Below are 21211 nucleotides of genomic sequence, written 5' to 3'. Positions count from 1 at the left end.
TAGTAGGTTACTGGTAATAATAGTGAGAGCGTCCACTCCCAGAGCCACTTCCTTGATCCCTGAACTCATGCATTCTGGGTATGGGGGAGAAAACATCATATAATAGTCTCTGCTATAAAGCATATATTGCATCATATAAGACAGAATCCCATCTTTTTACAGAGTTGTTTTCCAACTGGTGCTATAACGGAATCAATAAGCCATTCTACATTTCAACAGGCCAGCCACTTCTGGGTGATGGGGTATGAGGTAAGATAAATAATCCCATGGGCATGTGCCCACTGCTGTAATCTTGTGCAGTGAGAATACCTTCTTCCTCAGAAGAAATACTGTGGGCAATCCCACAGTATTTTGGCTCCAGTTATTTGACCCTATTGGAGATGCTGAGGCAAACCCAATATTAATTAACTTATTCCTTTTTTACTTAATTCAGCCAGAGTCAGTTTCTGTTACTCACCAATAAGAACCCTGACTTATATACAATCTCATTCCAGCATTAGGCAAATTAGAAAAAAGAAAAGAAAGCTCATATATAAAATACCAGAAGTGATTGTAAGAAACCTAACAGTGCTCCTCAGAGGTATTCTGTAAATACCAGGCATCAATATTCTTTCTTAATTGAGTTTTTACATGAATTAAGCTGTATCTGTTCTTACTCTAGGCTAGAACTGGAGTGTAATAAAGGCAGAGAATAGAGTAGCTTTGTAATTTCTTCTGTATCAGCTCTAACGCTTCACCTTCCACAGCCGGCTCTATTAGCAGGATGATGTTGCCACCACAAGATGGCAGTACCCTCTCTCCACAGACTTGCTTGGTTTGAAATCAACATGTTTGTATTGAAAGCGCAGGATTGAGCTCCCTCTGATTGGCTGAGTAAGAAGCCTGAGTCTCTCTCTGGGATCCAGAGGGACTAGATAAATATACCCAGAAAAAAGAACTAGACTGAGGAACCTGGCTTCATTTCAGGCTCCGGAGCTGAGTCTCCTGTGATCCCAATAAGGAAGGAGAATGGAGAAACTCCTGACCGTGTCTTTGGTGATTCTGTGGCTTCAACTGGCCAGTGAGTTGGGGCTCTTGGCGATGGGAAGAGGGTGACCAAAGTTCCGAGCCCACAAGACAGAGGGGCAAAATCTTCTTGTTAACTGGTAAATGTACCCCCAAATTATGGAAGGAAATGCAAACACTAGAGAGTGAAAATGCAGTGACTGACTCCTGGCCTCTGGCCTTGTGTTTCTGCCTAGGGGTGAATAGCCAGCAAGGAGAAGAGAATCTTCAGGCCCTGAGCATCCAGGAGGGTGAAAATGCCACCATGAACTGCAGTTATAAAACTGCTATAGAAACCTTACATTGGTACAGACAGGATTCAAGGAGAGGCTTTGCCCACCTGATTTTAATACGTTCAAATGAGAGAGAGAAGCTTAGTGGAAGACTGCGAGTCACGCTTGACAACTCCATCAAAGGCAGTTCCCTGTCCATCACGGCTTCCCAGGCTGCAGACACTGCTACTTACCTCTGTGCTACGGATACACAGTGCTCACCAGGCAACTGCAGCCCCAACGCAAATCCTGCCAGAGCTGCCTCTTAGAAGCCGCAACAGTGTGTAGAGTTGGCGGTTATGTCTTCCCACAAAGGAGAGTCTACAAACAGCTGGCAACAGGAAAGGGAGGCCTGTCAAATTCCTGATGTTTTGGGCAGCATGTTAGACTAGGGTAAAGGGCATGAGATTTAGAACGGGAAACTGAAATACCAGCTTCAGCTCTGCCCATCCTGGCTCTGTGTCCTTAAGCACACCATCGGTGTAGCAGCCTTCAGTTTCCTCACTTTAAACAAAGGATTTGGACTCATGAGCCTAAAGACCCTTCAAGCTCTAATTTTACCAGGTCACTTGTGGAGGATGAGGAAGGACTTGTCAGTATTAGAAGGTCTCATCTGTTATATGTACAGCCCCCTCAGGACTTAGGTGGCTTTGAGATGCATGAGAGGATTTTTGCATTTCTCTAATTCTAACAGTAGATTCATCAGACATTAGAGTTAAAAAGGATCTTAGGACTCTTTCAACCAAACATTTCATTTTAAAGCTGAGAAGTGAAAATGTTGTATAATAATAGATACAAAGATCTGAATCTTTGGAGTAGTAGAGACAAAGATCTGAAACTGATTCTCCCATTTGTTAGTTGTGTGATTTCCAAGCTTCAATTTCTCCATTAAGGAGATGGGAATTTATCAGGGAGTCATAAGCTTTCCTCATACAAGTGAGAGATGTTCTCAGCTACCAGGTCCTAAAATACTGTGTTTTGAAAGTGGATACTTCTATTACCACGTATATAACAGTTTTCCGTCCATTTTATTCTTGCTTCTGGTAAGAATAGTTTTTTTGATACATTTTTGATGCTACTGAAAATGTGTTTGTGGAGAAAGCGCATTTGTACTTATGTGATGCTTGGTGGAAAAGGTGGGGGAGGGCAGGCAAAAGGTTGGTAGGACTGTGGTTCCCACATGCCAGAGCTTCAACCACCAACATCACCTATATCAGAATCACCTACAGCACCTTGAAGATCTGGGTTATTAGGCACTTACTCAATCAGACTCTGATGCACTGATGCATTGTATTTATTTATTTATTTTTGCGGTATGCAGGCCTCTCAGTGTTGTGGCATCTCCCGTTGCGGAGCACAGGCTCCGGACGCACAGGCTCAGCGGCCATGGCTCACGGGCCCAGCCGCTCCGCAGCATGTGGGATCTTCCCGGACTGGGGCACGAACCCGTGTCCCCTGCATCGGCAGGCGGACTCTCAACCACTGTGCCACCAGGGAAGCCCGATGCATTGTATTTTTAATGAACATCTTCTATATCAGTTAGAGACTGGGTCAGCTTCAACTTACAGAAACTTCAAATGTAATATTTTTAACAAGGTGGAGTGTACTTTCCTTTCACGTAAAGAAGCTCTGTCATATGTATCATATGCAGTCCAGGGCTGCTATACTACCGTCACAATGTTATAAAAAATCAAGGGGCTTCCTTCTAGCTCTCTGTCTCTTGTCCTTAAAGTGTCACTTTTGTTTATATACTTGGCAGAAACTGCTAGAGATCCATCCACTTTATACACATTCCAGGCAGGAAGAAAGAGAAGGTCAAGCGGCAAATGAGTACATGCTGGCCAAGTCAATCATTTCCAGAAAATCCACCCAACAGCTGCTACTTACATTTCACTTACCAGAGTGTTATTCCATGTCCACACCTTTCTCCCGTCTGCAAAGGAGTCTGGGATGTCAGTATTTTTTCGGTCTCAGCATGTTGTCACTCACATCAAAACTGTGGTTCTATTAGTAAGAAGTAGGAGAGAATGGACATTCTTTAGGCAAATAGCAATTTCTGCTATCCTCAGCTTAGCGTATATTAAGGCTCATATGGGGTTTTTTGCTTCATAGTTATTCATTTTTGAAATACTATATCCAGTCTATCTCCCAGTTCTGTTGACTTGGCTTCCTAAAGGTCTCCAGAACATGTCACAAACCCCACACGCTAATTCACCTCCACCATCCTAATTAAAAATCCATTTTAGTCCCTTGCTCCCCAGCACGTGACACACCCCATCATTCTTCAATGTAGTCCTCTGTACCACAGTGAGAATGATCTTGTCAGAGTGCAGATTTGAGCATGTCAATCACCTGGATCCCCATTTGCTCTTAGAATAAAGAGAAACTTCTTTTAAAATTTTTATTTATTTTATTTTTGGCTGCATTGTGTCTTCGTTGCTGCGTGCGGGCTTTCTCTAGTTGTGGTAAGCCAGGGCTACTCTTCGTTGCGGTGCACAGGCTTCTCATTGTGGTGGCTTCTCTTGCTGTGGAGCACGGACTCTAGGTGCACAGGCTTCAGCAGTTGCAGCATGCATGCCAGGCTCAGTAGTTGCGGTACACAGGCCCTAGAGTGCACGGGCTTCAGCAGTCACGGTGTGTGGGCTCAGTAGTTGCGGCTCATAGGCTCTAGACTGTAGCCTCACTAGTTGTGGTGCACAGGCTTAGCTGCTCCACGGCATGTGGGATCTTCCTGGACCAGGGCTCAAACCCTTGTCCCCTGCATTGGCAGGCGGATTCTTAACCACTGTGCCACCAGGGAAGTCCCAAAACTTCTTAATATAACCTACAAAACCTTGCATAATTTAGGATCTTGTTACCTCTCCAACCTCATTTCACAATCTACTCCTAATCTCTCTCCTTCTCTGTCTCTCTCTCTCTTCAACAATACTGGTATTATTTAAGTTTCTTTTTTTAAAATTAATTAATTAATTTTGGGCTGCATTGGGTCTTTGTTTCTGCGTGCGGGTTTTCTCTAGTTGTGGTGAGTGGGGGCTACTCGTTGTTGCAGTTTGCGGGCTTCTCATTGCGGTGGCTTCTCTTGTGGCAAAGCACATTCTCTAGGCGCGCGGGCTTCAGTAGCTGTGGCACGCAGGCTCAGTAGTTGTGACACGTGGGCTCAGTAGTTGTGGCTCACGGGCTCTAGAGTGCAGGCTCAGTAGTTGTGGTGCACAGGCTTAGTTGCTCCATGGCATGTGGGATCCTCCTTGACCAGTGCTTGAACCCGTATCTCCGCTCATTGGCAGGAGGATTCTTAACCACTGCACCACCAGGGAAGTCCTTAAGTTTCTTAAAAGTACCTTTTTCCTAGTATATGACCCCTTCATAGCAACTGTAGGTGATTTCTTATTTATTTTCCTTTTCCTAATTTTTTTTCCTCCCTTCAAAAGAGTAAAAAAAATAGTAAATGCCTATTCATTCTTATACATCAGTTCAAGAGCCTGTAGCTAAAGGAAGCTCAGGGGGCATTTTTAGAAATATAGACCTCTGCATTTTCACATTTGCAGTTTCTCCTTTATTTCTTTGATTATTTGATTAAGACCTATTTTCACTACTACTTCTGTGAGTTCCTTAATGGTAGCGTCCATATCTGTGTGTCTCACCCTTGAAAACTCAGCATCAATGTATCTTAGGCATTAGGATCATCTAATTTCCTTCTTCTTCTTTTCTATCCATTAATGTATTCTTTATTTTAAGTCTCCTCAAAAAGATATGATAATATTTATTTAAAAAAAGAAATCTTTGGAAGTTTATGGATACATTCTTATGGCATAGCAGGGACTGGCAAAGCACAGCCGACAGGGCAGAGCAGCCTGCCACCTGTGTTTGTAAATAAAGTTTTATTGGAAAACAGCCATGTCCATTTATTTATGCATTGATCATGGATGCTTCGTGTTATAAAGAGCACAGTTGAGTAGTCACGACAGAGATTATACGACTTCAAAACCTAAACTATTTACTATTTCACCCTTTACAGAAAAACTGTTTGCCAACCTCTGGGGTGTAGGAATTACAAGGGAATTTTTAGATTTGCAGTTTTTTGTTTGATAGCAACAAATTAAATAATAAAAGCATATTTCTAATCATCTGTATTGCCAACTTAGAATACTCCCGTTAGTTTTGAGGCCTTTGTGTTCTTTATGTTATTTTATCAAATGAAAGACAAATGGAATAACGGCACTTTACAAATAAAAGCATCTCAGTTCTTTAAATTGATAAAAGTGTTAAGAGTATTTTTTAAACATTTAAAAAATTTTTACTGAAGTATAGTTGCTTTACAGTGTTGTATTAGTTTCAGGTGTACAGCAAAGTGATTCAGTTATACATACGTATCTATTCTTTTTCAGATTCTTTTCCATTATAGGTTATTACAAGATATTGAGTATAGTTCCCTGTGCTATACAGGGATCTTGCAGGGCAGTTTGTCTTGCATAACACCTGAGCCAAGATTTTCTTGACGATTCCACCAAAGGATCAAGAAACTAGAGGAATAGTTCTGTCAACTTTTATGTAACTCCTAACAAAACCTCCTGCTGCTTCTCAGCCAGCCATGCTGTTTGCTTTCTGCATACTGCATAATGGAGAATTTAACAGTTATCATAGTTTTAATGGTACTGGAGGATGTAGTCACTGTCCTCACCTAACAGGGTGGATGTCTAGACACCCACCTGAAGGTAAACACTGCCTTCTTCCCTAACATTCTGGAGTCCTACACACTGGGTGCTGGACACCTGAGCATTGGGAGTTAAACATCAGGATAAACAGGCCAAAGAAATGGAGAGGGAGAGAAAAGAACAAAAATAAATCTAAATAGAGGAAATAAAGTATTCAAGCAGGTTTTATTTCCCTGGTGATAACTGCATCAGCTCTCTACTTCCAGTCTGAGCCCTCATTCCACATGGCTGGGTCCAGGCTAGTGGGAGTACAGGCAGGGCATAAGATTTGTTTTACTTACTTGCTCCTCACTCGACTGAAAGCAATTTGAGATAGGAATCGTGTCTGGTTTTGGTTTACACATTGTAGACAACTCTGTAAATTTCCAGAATGACTGCTTGAGCCTAGGGATTCCTGAACACGCACAATAATGTAAGAGTACCAAGGTGGTCCGCTGAGCCAGAGAGTCTTGCCAGCAGGATAACTACTCAAGACCCTAATTTTAGTAAGAGCTAAAAAAATAGATCATTTTAACTGGTGAGAAAATCTATGTAGGTGAATATGTATCATTTGAAGAAGACGATTCTTGTGTTCAACTGACTTAGTCATAGCCACTGTTACTAGATTGACAGCACTGCCCTGAGAGCCTGTGTAAGGCAACATCACAGCTGTCTGCAGAAACAAAGTCCCCATGCCTTAAAATGGTTGATGTGGGCAAGTAACAATGTTTTGACTTCTTGCTATAAATACAGTCATACTTTGCATAAAGTAAACCCAATCCTAGGGGAAGAATAAGCTATGAAATGACCCTGTCAAATCTTCTGCTGTGTTCACTTCACTAGCCAAATAATTGCACAAGAAACTAGATAAACAAGCTGACCGACACTGAGCAACCAGTTCTTTACATTGAGATTCCTGAATCCCTAATAATACAAATAAACAGGAAACAGATAAATACCACACACGTGCCTCTGGAATGAAGAGAGTCTGGCTAATACTATTAAGTATCGAAACTCTACTTCCTTAAAAAGTTACTTACTTGAATTAAAATAAGAATGTGACAAGAAGTGAAAAGAAGGTGTTTCAAAACAACTAAATGAAGTGGAGATAGGCAACCTTCCAGAAAAAGAATTCAGAATAATGATAGTGATCCAGGACCTCAGATAAAGAACGGAGGCAAAGATTGAGCAGATGCAAGCAATGTTTAACAAAGACCTAGAAGAATTCAAGAAAAAACACCAAGAAGAATTCAAGAACAAGCAAACAGAGTTGAAAAATACAATAACTGAAATGAAAAATACACTAGAAGGAATCGATAGCAGTATAACCAAGGCAGAAGAATGGATAAGTGACCTGGAAGACAGAATGGTGGAATTCACTGCCATGGAACAGAACAACAAAAGAAGAATGAAAAGAAATAAAGATAGCCTAAGAGACCTCTGGGACAACGTTAAACTCACCAACATTCGCATTATAGTGGTCCCAGAAGGAGAAGAGAGAGAGAAAGGAGCCAAGAAAATATTTGAAGAGAATATAGTCGAAAACTTCCCTAACATGGGAAAGGAAATAGCCACCCAAGTCCAGGAAGCACAGAGAGTCCCAGGCACGATAAACCCAAGGAGAAACACACTGAGACACATAGTAATCAAAGCGACAAGAATTAAAGACAAAGGAAAATTATGAAAAGCACACAAGGGAAAAACAACAAATATCATACAAGAGAACTCCTGTAAGGTTAACAGCTGACTTCTCAGCAGAAACTCTATAAGCCAGAAGGGAGTGGCCCAATATATTTAAAGTGATGAAAGGGAAGAACCTACAACCAAGATTACTCTATCCAGCAAAGATCTCATTCAGATTTGATGGAGAAATCAAAAGTTTTATGGACAAGCAAAAGCTAAGAGAACTCAGCACCACCAATCCAGCTCTAAAACAAATGCTAAAGGAACTTCTCTAAGTGGGAAACACAAGAGGAGACAAGGACATACAAAAACAAACCCACAACAATTAAGAAAATGGGAAAAGGAACATACATATCCATAATTACCTTAAATGTGAATGGATTAAATGCCCCAACCAAAAGACACAGGCTCGCTGAATGGATACAAAAACAAGACCCATATATATGCTGTCTACAAGAGACCCACTTCAGACCTAGAGATACATACAGACTGAAAGTGAGGGGATGGAAAAAGATATTGAATGCAAATGGAAATCAAAAGAAAGTTGAGTAGCAATACTCATATCGGATAAATAGACCTCAGAATAAAGAATGTTACAAGAGACAAGAAAAGACACTACATAATGATCAAGGGATCAATCCAAGAAGAAGATATGACAATTATAAATATATATGCACCCAACATAGGAGCACCTCAATACATAAGGCAAATGCTAACAGCTAGAGGAAATCGACAGTAACACAATAATAGTGGGGGACTTTAACACCTCACTTACACCAATAGACAGATCATCCAGACAGAAAATTCATAAGGAAACACAAGCTTTAAATGACACAATAGACCAGGTAGATTCCATTGATATTTACAGGACGTTCCATCCAAAAACAGCAGATTACACTTTCTTCTCAAATGCCCATGGAATATTCTCCAGGACAGACCACATCTTGGGTCACAAATCAAGCCTCAGTAAATTTAAGAAAATTAACATTGTATCAAGCTTCTTTTCAACGCTATGAGATTAGAAATAAATTACAGGGAATAAAACGTAAAAAAACACAAACACATGGAGGTAAACAATAAGTGACTAATTAACCAAGAGATCACTGCAGAAATTAAAGAAGAAATGAAAAAATACCAAGAAACAAGTGACAATGAAAACACAATGATCCAAAACCTATGGGATGAAGCAAACGCAGTTCTAAGAGGGAAGTTTATAGCAATACAATCCTACCTCAAGAAACAAGAAACATCTCAAATAAACAGTTTAACCTTACACCTAAAGGAACTAGAGAAAGAACAAACAAAACCCAACGTTGGTAGAAGGAAGGAAATCATAAAGATCAGAGATGAAATAAATGAAATAGAAACAAAGAAAAAAAGTAGCAAAGATCAATGAAACTAAAAGCTGGATCTTTGAGAAGATAAACAAAATTGATAAACATTTAGCCAGACTCATCAAGAAAAAGAGGGAGAGGACTCAAATCAATAAAATTAGAAATGAAAAAGGAGAAGTTACAATGGACACCCCAGAAATACAAGGCATCATAAGAGACAGAAATACAAGGCATCATAAGACTCAACCAGGAAGAAACAGAAAATATAAACAGACCAATCACAAATAATGAAATTGAAACTGTGATTAAAAATCTTCCAAGAAACAGAAGTCCAGGACCAGATGGCTTCACAGGTGAATTCTATCAAACATTTAGAGAAGAGCTAACACCCATCCTTCTCAAACTCTTCCAAACAATTGCAGAGGAAGGAACACTCCAAAACTCATTCTACGAGGCCACCATCACGCTGATACCAAAACCAGACAGAGATACTAAAAAAATGAAAATTACAGACCAATATCACTGATGAATATAGATGCAAAATACTAGCAACAAAATACTAGCAAACAGAACACAACAAAACATTAAAAGGATCATACACCGTGATCAAGTGGGATTTATCCCAGGGATGCAAGTTATCTTCAATATACACAAATCAATCAGTGTGATACGCCATATTAATAAATTGAAGAATAAAAACCATATGATCATCTCAACAGATGCAGAAAAAGCTTTTGACAAAATTCAACACTAATTTATGATAAAAACTCTCTAGAAAGTGGGTACAGAGGGAACATACCTCAACATCATAAAGGCCATATACGACAAACCCACAGCAAACATCACTCTCAATGGTGAAAAACTGAAAGCATTCCCTCTACGATCAGGAACAAAACAAGGATGTCCACTCTCGCCACTTTTATTCAACATAGTTTTGGAAGTCCTAGCCACTGAGATCAGAGAAGAAAAAGAAATAAATGGAATCCAAATTGGAAAAGAAGAAGTATATCTGTCACTGTTTGCAGATGACATGCTACTATACATAGATAATCTTAAAGATGTCACCAGAAAACTACTGGAGCTAATCAGTGAATTGGGTTTAGTTGCAGGATACAAAATTAATGCATAGAAATGTCTTGCATTCCTACACATTAACAGCAAAAGATCAGAAAGAGATATTAAGGAAACAATCCCATTTAACATCACATCAAAAAGAATAAGACACTTAGGAACAAACCTACCTAAGGAGACAAAAGACCTGTACTCAGAAAACTATAAGATACTGATGAAAAAATCAATGATGACACAAACAGATGGAGATATATACCATGTTCTTGGATTGGAAAAATCAATATTGTGAAAATGACTATACTACCCAAAGCTTGATAGGGATTGCACCGAATCTACAGATTCGGTGCAATCCCTATCAAACTGCCAATGGCATTTTTCACAGAACTAGAATAAAAAATTTCACAATTTGTATAGAAACACAGAAGACCCTGAATAGCCAAAGCAATCTTGAGAAAGAAAAATGGTGCTGGAGGAATCAGGCTCCCTTACTTCAGACTATACTACAAAGCTACAGCAATCAAGACAGTATGGTAGTGGCACAAAAACAGAAATATAGATCAATGGAACAGGATAGAAAGCCCAGAGATAAACCCATGCATCTATGGTCAACTAATCTATGACAAAGGAGGCAAGGATACACACTGTAGAAAAGACAGTCTCTTCAATAAGTGGTGCTGGGAAAACTGGACAGCTACATGTAAAAGAATAAAATTAAAACACTCCCTAACACCATACACAAAAATGAACTCAAAATGGATTAAAGACCTAAATGTAAGACCAGACAATATAAAACTCTTAGAGGAAAACATAGGAAGAACACTCTTTGACATAAACAACAGCAAGATCTTTTTTGACTCACCTCCTAGAGTAATGGAAATAAAAACAAAAATAAACAAATGGGACCTAATGAAACTTAATAGCTTTTACACAGCAAAGGAAACTATAAACAAGATGAAAAGACAACCCTCAGAATGGGAGAAAATATTTGCAAACGAATCAACGGACAAAGGATTAATCTAAAAAATATATAAACAGCTCATGTAGCTCAATATTAAAAAAACAAGCAACCCAAACCAAAAATGGGCAGAAGACCTAAATAGTCATTTCTAAAAAGAAGACATGCAGATGGACAAGAAGCACATGAAAAGCTGCTCAACATCACTAATTATTAGAGAAGTGCAAATCAAAACTACAATGAGGTATCACCTCACACTGGTTAGAATGGGCATTATCAGAAAACCTACAACAATAAATTCTGGACAGGGTGTGGAGAAAAGGGAACCCTCTTGTACTGTTGGTGGGAATGTAAATTGATACAGCCACCATGGAGAACAGTATGGAGGTTCCTTAAAAACTAAAAGTAGAACTACCATACGACCCAGCAATCTCACTACTGGGCATATACCCAAAGAAAACCATAATTCAAAGCTACACATACACCCCAATGTTCATTGCAACACTGTTTACAAAAGCCAGGTCATGGAAGCAACCTAAATGCCCATTGACAGACGAATGGATAAAGAAGATGTGGCACATATATACTATGGAATATTACTCAGCCATAAAGAGGAACGAAATTGGGTCATATGTAGAGACGTGTATGGACCTAGAGACTGTCATACAGAGTGAAGTAAGTCAGAAAGAGAAAAACAAATATCATATATTAACGCATATATGTGGGATCTAGAAAAATGGTACAGATGAACCGGCTTCCAAGGCAGGAATAGAGACACGATGTAGAGAGCAAATATATGGACACCAAGGGGGGAAAGCGGGGTGGGAGAGGCTGGTGGTGGGATGAATTGAGAGATTGGGACTGACATATATATACTAATATGTATAAAATAGATACCTAATAAGAACCTGCTGTATAAAAAATAAAATAAAAGAAGGTGTTTCAAAAACCAAGACACCTAAGTAAGGTCACCTATCCCTCATAAGGCTAAAGGTGTAAGGCTGCTGTTATCTAAGTACGGTTCATGGGCCCAAAGGAGGCCTTTTCAGGGTGGTTTACAAAACTCGATGAGTTTTCTTTCTTTTGTTGCAGATTAGTACTCCGCACAGGATTCACAGTGACCCCCCTGTCATTATCTCTCTCTCTCTCTCTCTTTTTGTACACGTCCCTCCTCTCTGGTACACTGGTCCACAAATTCTAGGTGCTTCAAGGTCCCCAATCTCCTATTCTGTCTCAATCTCACAGTGAGACACCTGTGCTATTTTTGGTAAATCCCTTCTGCACTGGTGCCGAGAAGCTGCCTCCATGAAGTAAGCTGGGCAATGTTCGGGCTCACCTCATCTGTTTTCCTTATCTCTGTGCTACCTGTAGTCCAATGTCCAAAAGTTGTTTCATACAGTTTGTCCAGTTGTCCAGTTGGAAGGAAGGTTAACTCTACCTTTATCAATGAAGAAGTTACAGTAATTTGTTTTTATTGTATTTTACAAATATGTCATTTCATGATGGATAGGGATAAAAACATCTTCAACCAACCACACATTACTTGAGACCTGCCTTAGGTAATGTTTCCTCTGTGGCATGCTGAATGAGTCTTGGGGATGAATAGTAATTCAGGCAAAGGATTTGGGGAGATTAAGGAGCACTTTCTAGGCAGATGAATCCCTCTCTTACCCATGGGAGTCATGGAGACATATGCAAGGAAGAGACCTCTGACTATTCCAGTTAAAAATTCTGCCTGGGATTATTTGGGTAGCTAGAGATACTTGTACCATGCAGAAAATGATGGAAGCAACAACTGAATATTTCCCTAAGCATGCTCGTGTTTAGAGCACTCTTCTGAGTCCTGTCCCATCCTCCTTTGTCTATGCCTCAAGCAGATATAGCTGTGGTGTAATTTTCAGGATGACCACCAGAGGGCGGGGTTTCCTACAAATGTGGTTCCTCTTTTTATTCAGGTGCTGGTTTGACTTGTTTACTTTGTAGCCACAAGACAGATTACTGTTGCTGTGCAGAAAGGGGCTCTCAGTTTCTAAGTGAGGAGTTTCTATAATATTCAGCTGCAAACTAGCCCCATTAGATTTGGTGTACTCTAGGGAGCAAGGCCCGTTGCCAACATGTTTTCTGCCACTCATTCTGTTCTTGTGACCTTCTTAATATTCAGTAAGTAACATTTAATCCTAAATGTTCATGATTTTTCATTTTCCTATAATTATGGGTAACTTTTAGTTTTCTTCTCTGGCTGAAAACTCTCCTTCTGTCCATTTATAACATAAAAAAGTGATTCTCTTGTAGGAGGGACCAATGGAGACTCAGTGAACCAGACAGAAGGCCCAGTGACTGTCTCAGAGGGGGCACCTAGGACCCTGCACTGCACTTACCAGACTTCTGGTTCAAATATCTATCTTTTCTGGTACGTCCAGTATCTCAACAAAGCTCCGCAACTCCTCCTGAAGGGCTTGAAGGCAAACCAGAGGGCAGAGCATCAAGGTTTTCAGGCCACTCTTGTTACGAGTGACAGCTCCTTCCACATGCAGAAATCCTCAATGCAAGCATCAGACTCGGCTGTGTACTACTGTGCTCTGAGTGACACGGTGAGAGGAGCTGCAGGGGGAGCTGATCACAAACCCAAGGGGAGCAGGAGGGCTGAAGTGAGCAGCCTTGGGAGGAAGAGGTATATTCTCTCCTTGGGCAGTGTTTAGTTTATTTAGAGCTTTTCAGGAAAAGGAATCAAGTTCAGATCTAATTCCTAGAAACCCAGGAGGTTGGGACTTGTTCTTCAGGGAGAATAGGGTGGATGTCAGTCTTAAAGAAGACCCAAGCGATGATCCCCAGAAGCGTCCCTGTTCAGCCAGAAAGACTCCTCCCTTATGTAGACTGACTTTCAAAAACATCTATTTTCTCTTAATGTAAGATGGATGTTAGATGTCACGATATTAATATATTCATTTAGGGAAGAGAAAAGGAATAGATGACTAAAAGCTGCATCAGCTGAATCACAATCATAAATCAGCACAGGGATGCCAAGCAAATCACACACAAATTTTCACGCGGCTGAGACGTAATGCTGTTGAGGCGCTGCTCTCAGTGAAATGAGCCAGAACTGCTGCAGCAGTGGGATGAAAAGGCATTTGTGATTTTTGAATGGCTACATTTTTGATATAAGGAACTAGGAATGCATGGTCTGGTGATTTTGCATTCATTTTGACTATAGGATGGGATACTTGAAAGCAAGGTGTTTCTAGCACAGAGTGACTATTGATTGGCATTAGACACGTACAGCTGGACAAATTTTGTCCACCAGGAAACTTGCTGTGTGATAGCATTAAGCAGACAAGGAACTTCATCCAATGTAAATTTCCCCAGGAACCAATGCCTTGGAGTGAAGGAAGAACAGTTATTATGACTGAGGGTAAATAGTTTGATCTTCCTGTCTGGAAGAAGAATCGGTGAGCTTATTTCACTGTAGAGTTTGGCTGCGGGCCAAAAAAAAAAAAAAGCCATACAAAACCATGGATGACTATTTGTTCTCAGAAGTCACCATAATCATAACAAATTGTACTGCTCATAAAACTTATGTCTATCCTAGATGCATTGGCTGCATATGGCAAACGACTGCAGCACTGATATAACTGTTGTCAACTTAATTACAATAAAGTCTAAAGAGGCACGTTAGATTCACCAACCAGGTCAACAAGCCATGACGTGCCACAGGCAAACTGATAGCAGCAAGTTACATTTCCTGTTCTGGTGCAGAAGCATCTCACACTTCAGTACTTGTGCACGTGCCCTGTCAGGCACAGGGCAGGCATTTAGACCTAAATTTGAGACAGAACACAGCACATTTCACTCAGAGGAAGAGTTTCCAACATGGGGTTCCCTGGCCTGCTGAGAGCTGTCATAGCCTCCGTTCGCCTTGGTGAGGCTGGTAAGGATGGCCACAAACAGACTCAGCTCCACTCAGCTCCCATGTTTGGGGGTAGGGCAGGTTATTATTGTCTGGTGGTGTGTAGGAGAGTTGAGTAATGGGTAGAGGAATTAGAAGTCTTAGTCTTGTTTGTCCCTTGTAGCCCTCGGGGTTCCACCAGGAGAATCAGCCTAATTCATTCTCTCTGTCTCTCTGTCTGTCTCTCTCCATATATATTATAAATATAATTTTTTTTCTTCTCCCCAGGATCCATCACAGCCCAGAAAGTAACTCAAGAACAGCCAGGGGCTTCCCTGGTGGTGCAGTGGTTGAAAATCATCCTGCTAATACAGGGGACATGGGTTCGAGCCCTGGTCTGGGAGGATCCCACATGCAGCGGAGCAACTAGGCCCGTGAGCCACAACTACTGAGCCTGCGCGTCTGGAGCCTGTGCTCCGCAACAAGAGAGGCCGCGATAGTGAGAGGCCCGCACACCGCGATGAAGAGTGGCCCCCGTACCGCGATGAAGAGTGGCGCCCGCTGGCCACAACTAGAAAAAGCCCTCGCACAGAAACTAAGACCCAACACAGCGAAAATAAATAAATTAATTACTAAACTCCTACCCCCAACATCTTCTTAAAAAAAAAAAAAAAAAGAATTGAAAAACATAGGACCAGCCAGAAATTTCTATGCTGGAGAAGGAGGATGTAACCTTGGATTGTGTTTATGAAGCTAGTAGTTACAGTTATTATTTATTCTGGCACAAACAAACACCAAGTGGGGAAATGATTTTCCTTATTCATCAGGAGTCTTACAAAGAGTGAATACAACAGAGGGTCGGTAGTTTTTGGACTTCCAGAAAACGGCCAGTTCCATCAGCCTTACCATCACAGCCTTGCAGCTTGGGGACTCAGCGGTGTATTTCTGTGCTCTGAGAGACCACAGTGATGCAGGTCCCTGTGGGAACCCCACAGAAACCTCAGATCTCAACGTGAGGTGTCCCCCAGCTATGAAAACCTTAGGGAGATTCTCGGTAAGGACAGGAGAAGGCAGGGGCCGTGTCAGCGGGGCAGGGGAGTTAGAAGTGGAAACCTCACTCTAAGGTAAATGCTATCTCTCTGCCTCAGAGAACATATCTAAAAGTGTCATTCATCAAAAGCATCTTTATCTTCAATTCTTCATCTTGAAGTAGATCATTTGCCAAAAAAATATTTAAAACTTTTTTATGGTGATTATATTAAAGCAAGTGATTTGGTTTAAAAAAATTCAGTAATATTTGGCCAAATCTGCACCTGAATTGTTAGACTTTTAGGTTCACTGCACAAATATTCATGCATTGCTGACTAAGTCTTGTCATTATGTTAGATCTGAAGTATCTGTTAAATGGCACTTCTTGGACTCTCCCTGTCCCATTGTCTCATGCTGTGCCATGAATGACCTGGAATGATGTACACAGAATAAATGTCACCACAAGTCTTGACACCAAGGAGGAATGAAGCTCTTCAGTTTACTCAGAACCAGCCCCATTACCTGATCACATTCTCTATATGCAAGTTTAATGCAGATAAAATAGAATATCCAAAGAAGTAATACTCAAAACAAAACAGAACAACTCAAAAATTCTACTAGTCAGGAAAAACTCTGCTACAGAATCACATCTTATAGGATGTTTTCCATTCTGCGTTTTTACCCAACAGTATATTGTGAAATTATTATTTGCACAGCATTATTTACAGATCAAAATCACAGATTCTCATGGTGATATTCCAACGTATGATTTTTTTCTTTAAGAAGATGTTGGGGGTAGGAGTTTATTAATTAATTTATTTTTGCTGTGTTGGGTCTTCGTTTCTGTGCGAGGGCTTTCTCTAGTTGTGGCAAGCGGTGGCCACTCTTCATCGCGGTGCGCGGGCCTCTTCACTATCACGGCCTCTCCTGTTGCGGAGCACAGGCTCCAGACGCGCAGGCTCAGTAGTTGTGGCTCACGGGCCTAGTTGCTCCGTGGCATGTGGGATCCTCCCAGACCAGGGCTCGAACCCGTGTCCCCTGCATTAGCAGGCAGATTCTCAACCACTGCGCCACCAGGGAAGCCCCCAATGTGTGATTTTGTAATACTTTTTTGGCAAATTCTGTCTTACTAGCTGTTTAGACTGTTTTACTCACAGTAACAAATAATGCTGGAATGAACACAGAGGTATTTGATGATTTCCTTGATAATTCCCAGGAGGTGAAGAGGAATTTACCTTTAGTCTTTCTGGTATGGGCTCCTTGATCATTTCTGTGACCCTGGAGTATAGCACATTTTCACTCTACCACTACTAAACACTCATATTTTTCCTGTTACACAATATTCTCTTACATCAAGGCTTTGCTGTACAGTTTAGCTCCTAGTGACTCCAGATGGCCTCAATTACAGACAATTCTGTACCACATATGTTCAAAGTAGCTGTAATATAACATCTAAAAGAGTAATGTCTCTGTGCTATTGTGTGGTGATTTCAGGTGGCAATTAACCTGGTGGACATGTTTTCATGTGGAAATCCAAAAAGAAAGATATTCTTCCTTGTGTAAGGATTTTCTATCCCTACTATACAAAAAACAATGATCCCAATACAGAACAACTTTACAGAAAAGAAAGCATAAGTGTGTGTGCGTGCGTGCGTGCGTGTGTGTGTGTGTGTGTGTGTGTGTCAGGGAGAAGGAGAGAGAGAGAGAGAGAGAGAGAGAGAGACCACGATAGACTTATGTAGCCAAGTCACGAAGTAATTAACTAAACAGTTAAATTTCGCAAAACGTATTAGAAGTAAGTAAAGTCTTTCAGAGACAACTTTTAATGAAGAAAATAGATGTAAGTAGTTTACAAGGGAATAAATCAAAGATTTGAAGCAAGAAAAATGTATCTTAGAATCGGGTGCAGGAAGCGGTATTGGCGAGAGGTACTCAAAGGAGGATTCCCAAAAGTTAGCAAAAATTTTTAAAAACACCAGACCGAAAATAATCAATGACCTATCTTGTTTAACAATTATTTCAATCTATTTGTACTTTGAAAGTCCGAGAAATCTTCTAGAATGTTTTGGATAACATGCATACCAGCTCAAACTGGAGCCGTTGTAAAATCACGGTCACTAGTCTCTACTTGATCCCTAACATCCCGCAAATCATATCCCGTCTCCTTAATCAATGAGCTGTCTAATCATAATCGCCTTTTTAAATTTTCCTGATTGTCACATAACTCTAATTTTTCTAGTATCTCCATCAGATTATTTTGTCAATAAATAAGTAAATGCCATCTGGGAAGGAATGCATTAACAGTGTGCCTGTAACTTGTTTTCTGCTTCCTCTGAGGTCACCTGAGGCCTTTGGGGTTTCCTGAGCTGAACTATTTGTGGACACAGTAATCTCATTTATACTTGAAAAGTAAAGAGGAGTTTTTAGGAGTTGTTCCGTACTAAGTTCTTTTCCAGAATGACCTTAGCAGGACACCCAGGGTATTTCTAGATTATTCATTGCAAATAAACTAAAATTTATGGACATGGGATATATATGATTGGTAAATGGCAGTCAACTAATGTTGGATCTCTTGTACGTGATTAGAAAAACCTGAAAGACCCCAAACCTCAATGACTTCCCTGTTGCAACCTGTGTTGCTATAGTTGATGCTTGTCATACTGAACCCCAAGTCTGTCCTGGTGTTAAAAAAGGAACTTTGTGAAGCTTCATTTGAACAATTCATGAGCTTCCAGAGACTGAAGCTGGGCCTGCTGCTCTTTCTTGCTTGGTTTTGCTCTTCAGAAGCCCTGTTTTATCCCCTTCAGGTCACTACCATCCTTCCAAGGAAACCACAGTCCCATAGATAGATTGGTTTTGCCCATTTCTGAACATTATACAACTAAAATAATATAGTTTGGATTTCTTTCTATCTGGATATTTTTCTTAATATCAGATTTCTAAGAGTCATCCATGTTGTATACAGTTTAGTTTATTCTCATTGCTGTATGAACATACCAGAATTTATTTAGCTACCTGCTTAACTGGTTCTTTGGATTTTTCCTGCCTTTGGCTGTTATCAATAGTGGTATTATGAATATTCTTATACACGTTCTTTGGTGAACATATTTACACACTGCTATTGGGCATATATATTCGAATTTCTGCATTAAAGGGTATACATATATCTGGCTTTAATTCCTCCACTAGCTAAGCCCTCAAAGAGTGCTAATAACCTCGGTGTTGTAAATCAACCGAAATTTCCAAACCTCATCATTGCTGACCTCTCAGAAACTTTAGACACATGAGTTGTGACCATTTACTCTTGCTTCAAATCCTCTCTTCCTTAGAGAAAGTTTCTCTCTTTCTTAGAGAAACAGCTTCTTCTCTGACCAAACACTCTCTGAGGTTTGTACCTACTTCTTGGGCTGTTTCCTCTCGCACTCCCGCACACACCTTCATCTCCTTTCCAGTCATTAACTATTGTGTGTCTGCAAGGTTTAGCTCTAGACTGTGTCCTCTCTTTGTGTTATTCTCTCTCTCTCTCTGACATTTTACTCATGTCTACATGACTCCGTGTCATACCTCATCATCTACTTTCTCTAGCTTCTCACTCAATTTAACAAGTATGAGCCACCTTTCTGTCACATATACACAGAGATAAAAATAACAGAGTAATCAGCATTCTGGCCATAAGTACAGTAAAGTGAGAGAAATTGTCATTGCCGCCTAGTGTGACCCTCTGAATCCTCCAAACTCCAGGGGATTCATTTCAAACTCTCTGAGCCAATCTTCTGAATCTCCTCTAACTTGGCTTGAGGAAGATTGAGGAAGACACACCATCACAGCTTCACTTCTGTTTGCTCTAACTCTTCAGTGAATTATCAGTTTTCTCATATATCATTACTCTGCATGATAGGCTAAGGAAAGTTGAACAAATGCACTTCATATATGTTTTGGAAATGTACCCAAGCATGTATTGTGGACTCTCTCCATGGGTTCTCATGTACTGAAGGCTCTCTTCCAAGTCCAAGACAAAAGGAAATGTTGCAATTAATATGTTTTTGTAATCTACATCTATATCTATACTTATGTATAGACTTCTAAAATTCCTGCTATGCCTATAACTGTGAGTTCCATACAGTCAGGAAACATGTATGTATTGTACATTACACAGTACATGGCACATAGTGGTTGCACATTAAACATTGGCTAACTGAAGAATGAATTAATTGATAATATCAACAGACACAGAGCTTCTACCCTTTGGATGCTGTTAGATAATTGTGTATCAATTAGTTCTTGTATTCGTCCAATTCTCATCACCATAAGAATACTTCTATTTCCATGTACCATAAATCCCCTTTCTGTTTGTACAGATTTTCGTCATACGGTACTATTTTCAGGTTTGCAATTAGATGGGTCTCCCTCTTGTTGGCGTAGACAGAGCCATCTTCATCACCTGAGTGAGTCTATAGGAAGATGTATATCGAATTCATTTTCTTGTGGACTTGGAAGTCCCTCTTATCGGTGAGTCTTCCGGTTTCACCTGGTGATGACGTATTCCTGCATCATCTCTTTTCTGCTTTCTTCTCTAGAGCTTTTATCTTAGAATTTCAGCCTCAAATATTTATTTCCTGTGGCTAGAGATATGAGTCCTATAACGCTAAGGGTGGTAGTGGGCAGAGAGTTGGGGAGTGGTCCAGGCCGAAAGAAAATCACAGTTAACTTAGTTCTCTTTGAGTCCCAATATTTTCCTTTCCATCCTAATTCCTAGGGCTCAAAGGAAATGACCTTTTTATAATAGGTGTTCTCCATACACTAGATGTTGCCCATGAGTACAATTGGATGGTGTCGAACTATCTGTTTCTATTTATCTTTACCATTGCCATCACTTGTTCTGCTTCTTTGTATATTTTTTATTTCCAGTCTAGTGACCTAGTTTGGGGGTAGATATTCCTGCCACTGGGAGTCCTAGCCTGAGACAAGAAAAAAGTCTTGTCTGTTTTTCTAACTTCCTGATTCTGGTTCCAAGGGCTGAATTATTTCAATCAAGAATCCTTTTACCTTCCTGGATTCTCAACCCTTAAGAAAACTTTTAGGAAGTATTATCCTCGATTGTAATATTGGTATTTTAAAAGTTCTCCTATGAGAGCAAAAATCAGGACTCTGCCTCTGGCACAGTAGAAAGAAGAATCACTACATCCTTGGGGAAATGAGCTATTTGACCTTGGAATGGTGACTGTGCAAAAAGGTAGATGGAAGCATGT

The 21211-nt window shown here is 40.4% G+C and overlaps 1 long non-coding RNA gene across 1 annotated transcript in view; it reads right to left on the bottom strand.

Annotated features, from left to right (window-relative positions):
* Positions 1–21211, bottom strand: part of LOC137226362 (uncharacterized) — a 684033-nt gene that overhangs the window by 430665 nt on the left and 232157 nt on the right. The window contains exon 5 of the long non-coding RNA XR_010944326.1: positions 3204–3320. This is a non-coding gene — a long non-coding RNA (uncharacterized lncRNA). The remainder of the gene's footprint in view (positions 1–3203; positions 3321–21211) is intronic.

The sequence above is a fragment of the Pseudorca crassidens genome, chromosome 1 (genome assembly GCF_039906515.1).
Source record: "Pseudorca crassidens isolate mPseCra1 chromosome 1, mPseCra1.hap1, whole genome shotgun sequence".
Lineage (NCBI taxonomy): Eukaryota > Metazoa > Chordata > Mammalia > Artiodactyla > Delphinidae > Pseudorca > Pseudorca crassidens.
Note: the sequence above shows the minus strand (reverse complement) of the source record. Positions and strands in the feature narration are given on the sequence as shown.